Here is a 7,839-nt window from a genome sequence, read left to right as displayed (position 1 = left end):
TCCTAGCGCGGGCCGGGTCCGGCTCTCTCTGCCCCACGCGTGTCCCCGGCTGCGTGGGGGGCCGCTCTGCCCCGGCGGGCCGTGGGGTCCGATCAACCCCCTCCCCTGGGCTGTAGGGGAAACCCTCCTGTTCTCCCCCCTACCCCAGAGCTCCCCAGAGCCAGCCCCCCACCCCCAGAGTCCCCCTTTCCCTCTCCTGTCACTATTTGCTGCTTCTGCCTGTCCACGACCTACAACCCCAGAGCAGGGGGCTGGGGTGGGTGGGACATTCTCACCCCAATTCCCTTCCCCCGCTGCCTGGCCCAGGGGTAGCAGACTGGAACCGGTGGGGGTCATCTGTCAAAGTTTTCCCCCACCTCTGCCTTTCTCCGTTATCGTTAGGAGAATATCCCCAGTTTCAGGGCAAGTAGCAATGGGAGGGGTAGGTTGGACATTAGGAAAAACTCTCCCTGCCTGTCGGGGTGGAATAAATTGCCGCGTCTACTCGATATTTGGAAGGGGTTGTGGGTGGATTTGTTTGTGCAAAATAAAGTCACGCTTCCGCGTTAACCTCCAGATACCAAATTTCGCAAAAACAATCCTACCACTGAAATTCACAGACTGTCCTACTTTTGACAGCGGAATATGCCGGGTGGAAAGTTTAACTCATTCTTTCTGTTTTTCATCGGGGAAAAAAAAAGTCGTGAGTGTTACGATTAGCGTTCGTATTTGCTAACGCCATGAAAATCGAGTCCCCGATTCCTCGGTCATTTTACTGCAAAGGACACTGAAATTCATGGACTGCCCTACTTTTGACAGCGGAATATGCCGGGTAAAAGGTTTAACTCATTATTTCTGTTTTTCATCGGGGAAAAAAAAGTCGTGAGTGTTATGATTAGTTTTCGTATTTGCTAATGCCATGAAAATCAAGTAATCGATTCTACAGTCATTTTAGTGCAAAGGACACTGAAATTAATGGACTGCCCTACTTTTGATAGTGGGGTTGAAAGTTTAACTCATTATTTCTGTTTTTCATCAGGAAAAAAAAAAAGTCGTGAGTGTTATGATTAGCGTTCCTATTTGCTAACATCAAGAAAATTGAGTCCCCGATTCCACGGTCATTTTAGTGCAAAGGACACTGAAATTCACGGACTGCCCTACTTTTGACAGCGGAATATGCCAGGTGGAAAGTTTAACTCATTCTTTCTGTTTTTCATCGGGGAAAAAAAAAGTCGTGAGTGTTACGATTAGCGTTCGTATTTGCTAACGCCATGAAAATCGAGTCCCCGATTCCACGGTCATTTTACTGCAAAGGACACTGAAATTCACGGACTGCCCTACTTTTGACAGCAGAATATGCCGGGTAAAAGGTTTAACTCGTTATTTCTGTTTTTCATCGGGAAAAAAAAGTCGTGAGTGTTACGATTAGCGTTTGTGTTTGCTAACGCCATGAAAATCGAGTCCCCGATTCCACGGTCATTTTACTGCAAAGGACACTGAAATTCATGGACTGCCCTACTTTTGACAGCGGAATATGCCGGGTAAAAGGTTTAACTCATTATTTCTGTTTTTCATCGGGGAAAAAAAAGTCGTGAGTGTTATGATTAGTTTTCGTATTTGCTAATGCCATGAAAATCAAGTAATCGATTCTACAGTCATTTTAGTGCAAAGGACACTGAAATTCATGGACTGCCGTACTTTCGATAGTGGGGTTGAAAGTTTAACTCATTATTTCTGTTTTTCATCGGAGAAAAAAAAAGTCGTGAGTATTAAGATTAGCATTCGTATTTGCTAACGCCATGAAAATCGAGTCCCCGAGTCCACGGTCATTTTAGTGCAAAGGACACTGAAATTAATGGACTGCCCTACTTTTGATAGCGGGGTTGAAAGTTTAACTCATTATTTCTGTTTTTCATCGGAGAAAAAAAAAGTCGTGAGTATTAAGATTAGCATTCGTATTTGCTAACGCCATGAAAATCGAGTCCCCGATTCCACGGTCATTTTAGTGCAAAGGACACTGAAATTCACGGACTGCCCTACTTTTGACAGCGGAATATGCCAGGTAAAAGGTTTAACTCATTATTTCTGTTTTTCATTGGGGAAAAAAAAGTCGTGAGTGTTATGATTAGCGTTTGTATTTGCTAACACCATGAAAATCGAGTCCCTGATTCCACGGTCATTTTAGTGCAAAGGACACTGAAATTCACGGACTGCCCTACTTTTGACAGCGGAATATGCCGGGTAAAAGGTTTAACTCGTTATTTCTATTTTTCATTGGGAAAAAAAAGTTGTGAGTGTTATGATCAGTTTTCATATTTGCTAACGCCATGAAAATTGAGTCCCTGATTCCACGGTCATTTTAGTGCAAAAGACACTGAAATTCACGGACTGTCCTACATTTGACAGCGGAATATGCCGGGTAAAAGGTTTAACTCGTTATTTCTATTTTTCATTGGGAAAAAAAAAGTCGTGAGTGTTATGATTAGCGTTTGTATTTGCTAACGCCATGAAAATCGAGTCCCAATTCCACAGTCATTTTAGTGCAAAGGACACGGTGACCGTGACAAATCACAAAATCATTCCAATTCATGCCGGAAAGAGTTTCGGATGCGAACGTACGAGGTGTGGGAATTCTGCAGTAAAACGAATAATGGTTGAAGTGGAAATCCGACCAATTTAAAACTTCAGAGGGGGAGCTGAGTTAGTCTGCACAGGATAAACTTTATAAAACAGCCAATAGTCTGGTAACACTTTAAAGACTCGCACACCATGTAGATCGGTGTTTCTTAAACTGTGTTCCGTGGCACACAGTCAAAGGTGTGTCACGGAGAACAGAGCTCAAAATGCTCAACAACTTTCCCCCGACCCTTTTTTTTTTTTTTGTTCAATAACTTTCCCCCAACTTTTTTTTTTTTTTTGTTCAACAAAAAAATCCTCCGTGTTCCGCATTCAAAAAAATGATTGTGTGGTGTTCCTTGGTCTTAAAACGTTTAAGAAACGTAGAGGGTATCACGAGCTTTCGTGGGCACAGCCCACTTCTTCAGATGACTGGAGTTCAGATGTCCAGAACCAATTTAAAACTGTTCTGTTACGTCCCTTTCGCAAGCCCATTCCTTTAAAAAAAGTTCTACGGCATCGATTTCATTTCTGGAACGTTCCTATAAGGGTAATCGACGCAAAATGACGTTGCCCGGTCACGGACAGGCCTCACCTGGTAGTATTTTGGATTAGTCTGCAGAAGAGAAGAGTGAGGGGGGATTTGAGAGCAGCCTTCAACTTCCTGAAGTGGGGGTTCAAAGAGGATGGAGAGAGGCTGTTCTCAGTGGGGAAAGATGGCAGAACAAGAAGCCATCTCGTCTCAAGTTGCGGTGGGGAGGTATAGGTTGGATATTAGGAAAAAGTGCTTTTTTTGTGACGGTACTGCCCGGTACTCAGTACCGGCACCTCCAGTGAGAGCTCAACAACTTTTCTCCTAGAGTATCGGCACTTTTTTTTGGAGTACCCCGCTTTCCCTTCTCCTATTGATTTCGAGTTTTGACCGGAGTTATGAGTAGGGGATATGAAAACTCAAAATCAACAGGAGAAGGAAGCATCATTCTCTCTCCCCCTCCTCCCTTTCTCTTCTCCTATTGATTTTGAGTTTTCCTATCCTCTACTCATAACTCCGGTCATCTGAAGAAGTGGGCGGTGCCCACGAAAGTTCATGATCCCATCGACATGTTTTGTGAGTCGATAAAGTGCTACCAGACCGTTTGTTGTTTTTTTCTGTAACAGACTAACTCGGCTACCCCCTGCAGCTCCTGACAGTCCTTGATTCTAGTATATTGTTTTCGAATTTGACAAAAAAAAGTTTTAGTGGTGCCAAGTGAAAAATATTTGGAGGTGTGTGTGGAAATTTGCCTCTGGAGAAAGATTTCCCTCAACATAAAACCTCCAGGGTCAGGTTTTGAATGGCCTGTAGGCCTCTAGTACAATTTGCCAAAATAGCTAACTTTGAAAAGCTGGCCTACGGTGAATATTTGGGGGAACACTGCACACAAGTGTTGGCGTGTGGTAATGCACTAGGGTGGAGAGGCAGGAGGAAAAAAAACAGTTGGTTAAAAGCGAGGGTGGATGAAAGGAAACTGGTAAAGTTTTGACACCCGCATGTGATCTGTTCTCCTAGTTCTACAGAGAGGGAGCCAATTTAGTCTGTAATTGGAAACGCTTAAAAAACAACGAATAGCCTAGCTCCGTGTTTCTCAATCTTTTTGTTAATAAAGTACCCCCTTTAAAAAAAATTAGAAATACCCCCTGTACCTACAGTGATAGAGATGCAGCCGTGTTAGTCAAAGCCAAAACAATAGACAGGATTAGCCAAAACAATAGACAGGACTAGCCAAAACAATAGACAGGATTATGCAGCACTTGAAAGACTAACAAGATGGTTTATTAGGGGATGCGCTTTCGTGGGCCAGACCCACTTCCTCAGACCCACGGAAGCTCATCACCTAATAAACCATCTTGTTAGTCTTTCAAGTGCTGTATAGTCCTGCCTTTTGTTTCACCCCGTCCCTACAGTTTTCAGACACACCATTTTTTTGTCTACCGTTGCAACACATTTGTTCAAACAACTTCATTGTCACCAGGCGGGCGATGAAATTTTGGGGTGTCAAAAGTAGAAACATCATAAAGCGCTGTCAAACTTCAGACAACAATTCCGTTTTCGCCAAATTTCAGTGGTGTGGACACGCCCCCTAGACTTTTCTCAAGTACCCCTAGTTGTACTCGGACCCTGGATTGAGAAACACTGGCCTAGCACAGTGTACGTCCACACAACTGAAATCCGGAGAAAACTTAATTTTTGTTTGAAGTTTGACGGCACTTATTAGTTTTGGACTTGTTACACCCAAAAATTTCTCCGCCTGCCCAGCTGCGATGAAGTTGTTTAAAGAAATGTGTTGCAACGGTAGAAAAAAAATGTCGTGTCTGAAAACTGTAGGAACGGGGGGGGGTACTTATAATTTTTTTTAAAAAAGGGGTACTATATAAAAATATTGTTGAGAAGACTGAGCTAATGTGTTTTATTCATCTTTCAGGTGCTGCAAGATTATTCGTTGGTTTTTAAATGTTACCCCGGGAGTCACAGAAAGCCAAAAAAAGAATGTACGTGTGTGTAGTATGTGTGTGTGTGTGTAGCTAGCTTGTGTGTGTGTGTAGCTAGCTTGTGTATGTGTGTGTGTCTAGCTAGCTTGTGTGTGTGTGTAGCTAGCTTGTGTGTGTGTAGCTAGCTTGTGTATGTGTGTGTGTCTAGCTAGCTTGTGTGTGTGTGTAGCTAGCTTGTGTGTGTGTGTAACTAGCTTGTGAATGTGTGTGTGTGTGTCTAGCTAGCTTGTGTGTGTGAGTGTAATTAGCTTGTGTATGTGTGTGTGTATCTATCTTGCTTGTGTGTGTGTATAGCTAACTTTGTGTATGTGTGTGTGTCTGTGTAGCTAGCCTGTGTGTGTGTCTAGCTAGCATGTGTATCATAGAATCATAGAATCATAGGACTGGAAGGGACCTCGAGAGGTCATCGAGTCCAGCCCCCCGCCCTCAAGGCAGGACCAAGCTCCACCTACACCATCCCTGACAGATGTCTATCCAACCTGTTCTTAAATATCTCCAGAGAGGGAGATTCCACCACCTCCCTTGGCAATTTATTCCAATATTTGACCACCCTGACAGTTAGGAATTTTTTCCTAATGTCCAATCTAAACCTCCCCTGCTGCACTTTAAGCCCATTACTCCTTGTCCTGTCCTCAGAAACCAAGAGGAACAAATTTTCTCCTTCCTCCTTGTGACACCCTTTTAGATATTTGAAAACCGCTATCATGTCCCCCCTTAATCTTCTTTTTTCCAAACTAAACAAGCCCAGTTCATGAAGCCTGGCTTCATAGGTCATGTTCTCTAGGCCTTTAATCATTCTTGTCACTCTTCTCTGGACCCTTTCCAATTTCTCCACATCTTTCTTGAAATGTGGTGCCCAGAACTGGACACAGTACTCCAGCTGAGGCCTAACTAGTGCAGAGCAGAGCGGCAGAATGACTTCACGAGTTTTGCTTACAACACACCTGTTGATACAACCTAGAATCATATTTGCTTTTTTTGCAACAGCATCACACTGTTGACTCATATTCAACTTGTGGTCCACTAGGACCCCTAGATCCCTTTCCGCCATGCTCCTTCCTAGACAGTCGCTTCCCATCTTGTATGTATGGAACTGATTGTTCCTTCCTAAGTGGAGCACTTTGCATTTCTCTTTATTAAACCTCATCCTGTTTACCTCTGACCATTTCTCTAACTTGCTAAGGTCATTGTGAATTATGTCCCTATCCTCCAAAGAAGTTGCAACCCCACCCAGTTTGGTATCATCTGCAAACTTAATAAGCGTACTCTCTATCCCAATATCTACATCATTGATGAAGATATTGAACAGTACGGGTCCCAAAACAGACCCTTGAGGAACTCCACTTGTTATCCCTTTCCAGCAGGATTTAGCACCGTTAACAACAACTCTCTGACTACGGTTATCCAGCCAATTATGCACCCACCTTATCGTGGCCCTATCTAAGTTATATTTGCCTACTTTATCAATAAGAATATCATGTGAGACCGTATCAAATGCCTTACTAAAGTCTAGGTATATGACATCCACCGCTTCTCCCTTATCCACAAGGCTCGTTATCCTATCAAAGAAACTATCAGATTAGTTTGGCATGACTTGTTCTTCACAAACCCATGCTGGCTATTCCCTATCACTTTATTACCTTCCAAGTGTTTGCATATGATTTCCTTAATTACCTGCTCCATTATCTTCCCTGGGACAGATGTTAAACTGACCAGTCTGTAGTTTCCTGGGTTGTTCTTATTCCCCTTTTTATAGATGGGCACAATATTTGCCCTTTTCCAGTCCTATGTCTTCCATGATTTTTCAAAGCTTATTGCTAAAGGCTCAGATAGCTCCTCTATCAGCTCCTTGAGTATCCTGGGATGCATTTCATCAGGACCTGGTGACTTGCTGACATCTAACTTTCCTAAGTGATTTTTAACTTGTTCTTTGTGTATCCTATCTTCTAAACCTACCCTCTCTCTGCTTGTATTCACTACGTTAGGCACACCTCCAGACTTCTCGGTGAAGACCGAAACAAAGAAGTCATTGAGCATCTCTGCCATTTCCAAGTTTCCTGTTACTGCTTCTCCCTCCTCACTGACCAGTGGGCCTACCCTGTCCTTGGTCTTCCTCTTGCTTTTCATGTATTTATAAAAGGTCTTCTTGTTTCCCTTTATGCCTGTAGCTAGTTTGATCTCATTTTGTGCCTTTGCCTTTCTAATCTTGCCCCTGCATTCCCGTGTTGCTTGCCTATATTCATCCTTTGTTAGTTGTCCTAGTTTCCATTTTTATAGGACTCCTTTTTTATTTTGAGATCATGCAAGATCTCCTTGTTAAGCCAAGCTGGTCTTTTGCCATATTTTCTATCTTTCCTACACAGCGGAATTGTTTGCTTTTGGGCCCTTAACAATGTCCCTTTGAAATACTTCCAACTCTCCTCAGTTGTTTTTCCCTTCAGTCTTGCTTCCCACGGGACCTTACCTACAAGTATGTGTGTGTGTGTCTGACTAGCTTGTGTATGTGTGTGTGTGTAGCTAGCTTGTGTGTGTAGCTAGCTTGTGTGTGTGTGTGTCTGTCTGGCGAGCTTGTGTGTGTGTGTAGTTAGCTTGTGTATGTGTGTATGTGTGTCTAGCTAGCTTGTGTGTCTGTAGCTAGCTTGTGTAAGTGTGTGTGTCTAGCTAGCTTGTGTGTGTAGCTAGCTTGTATGTGTGTGTGTGTGTGTGTGTGTGTAG

The sequence above is a fragment of the Pelodiscus sinensis genome, chromosome 19 (genome assembly GCF_052426305.1).
Source record: "Pelodiscus sinensis isolate ZL-2025 chromosome 19, ASM5242630v1, whole genome shotgun sequence".
Classification (NCBI taxonomy): domain Eukaryota; kingdom Metazoa; phylum Chordata; order Testudines; family Trionychidae; genus Pelodiscus; species Pelodiscus sinensis.
This window is presented reverse-complemented; position numbering follows the sequence as displayed.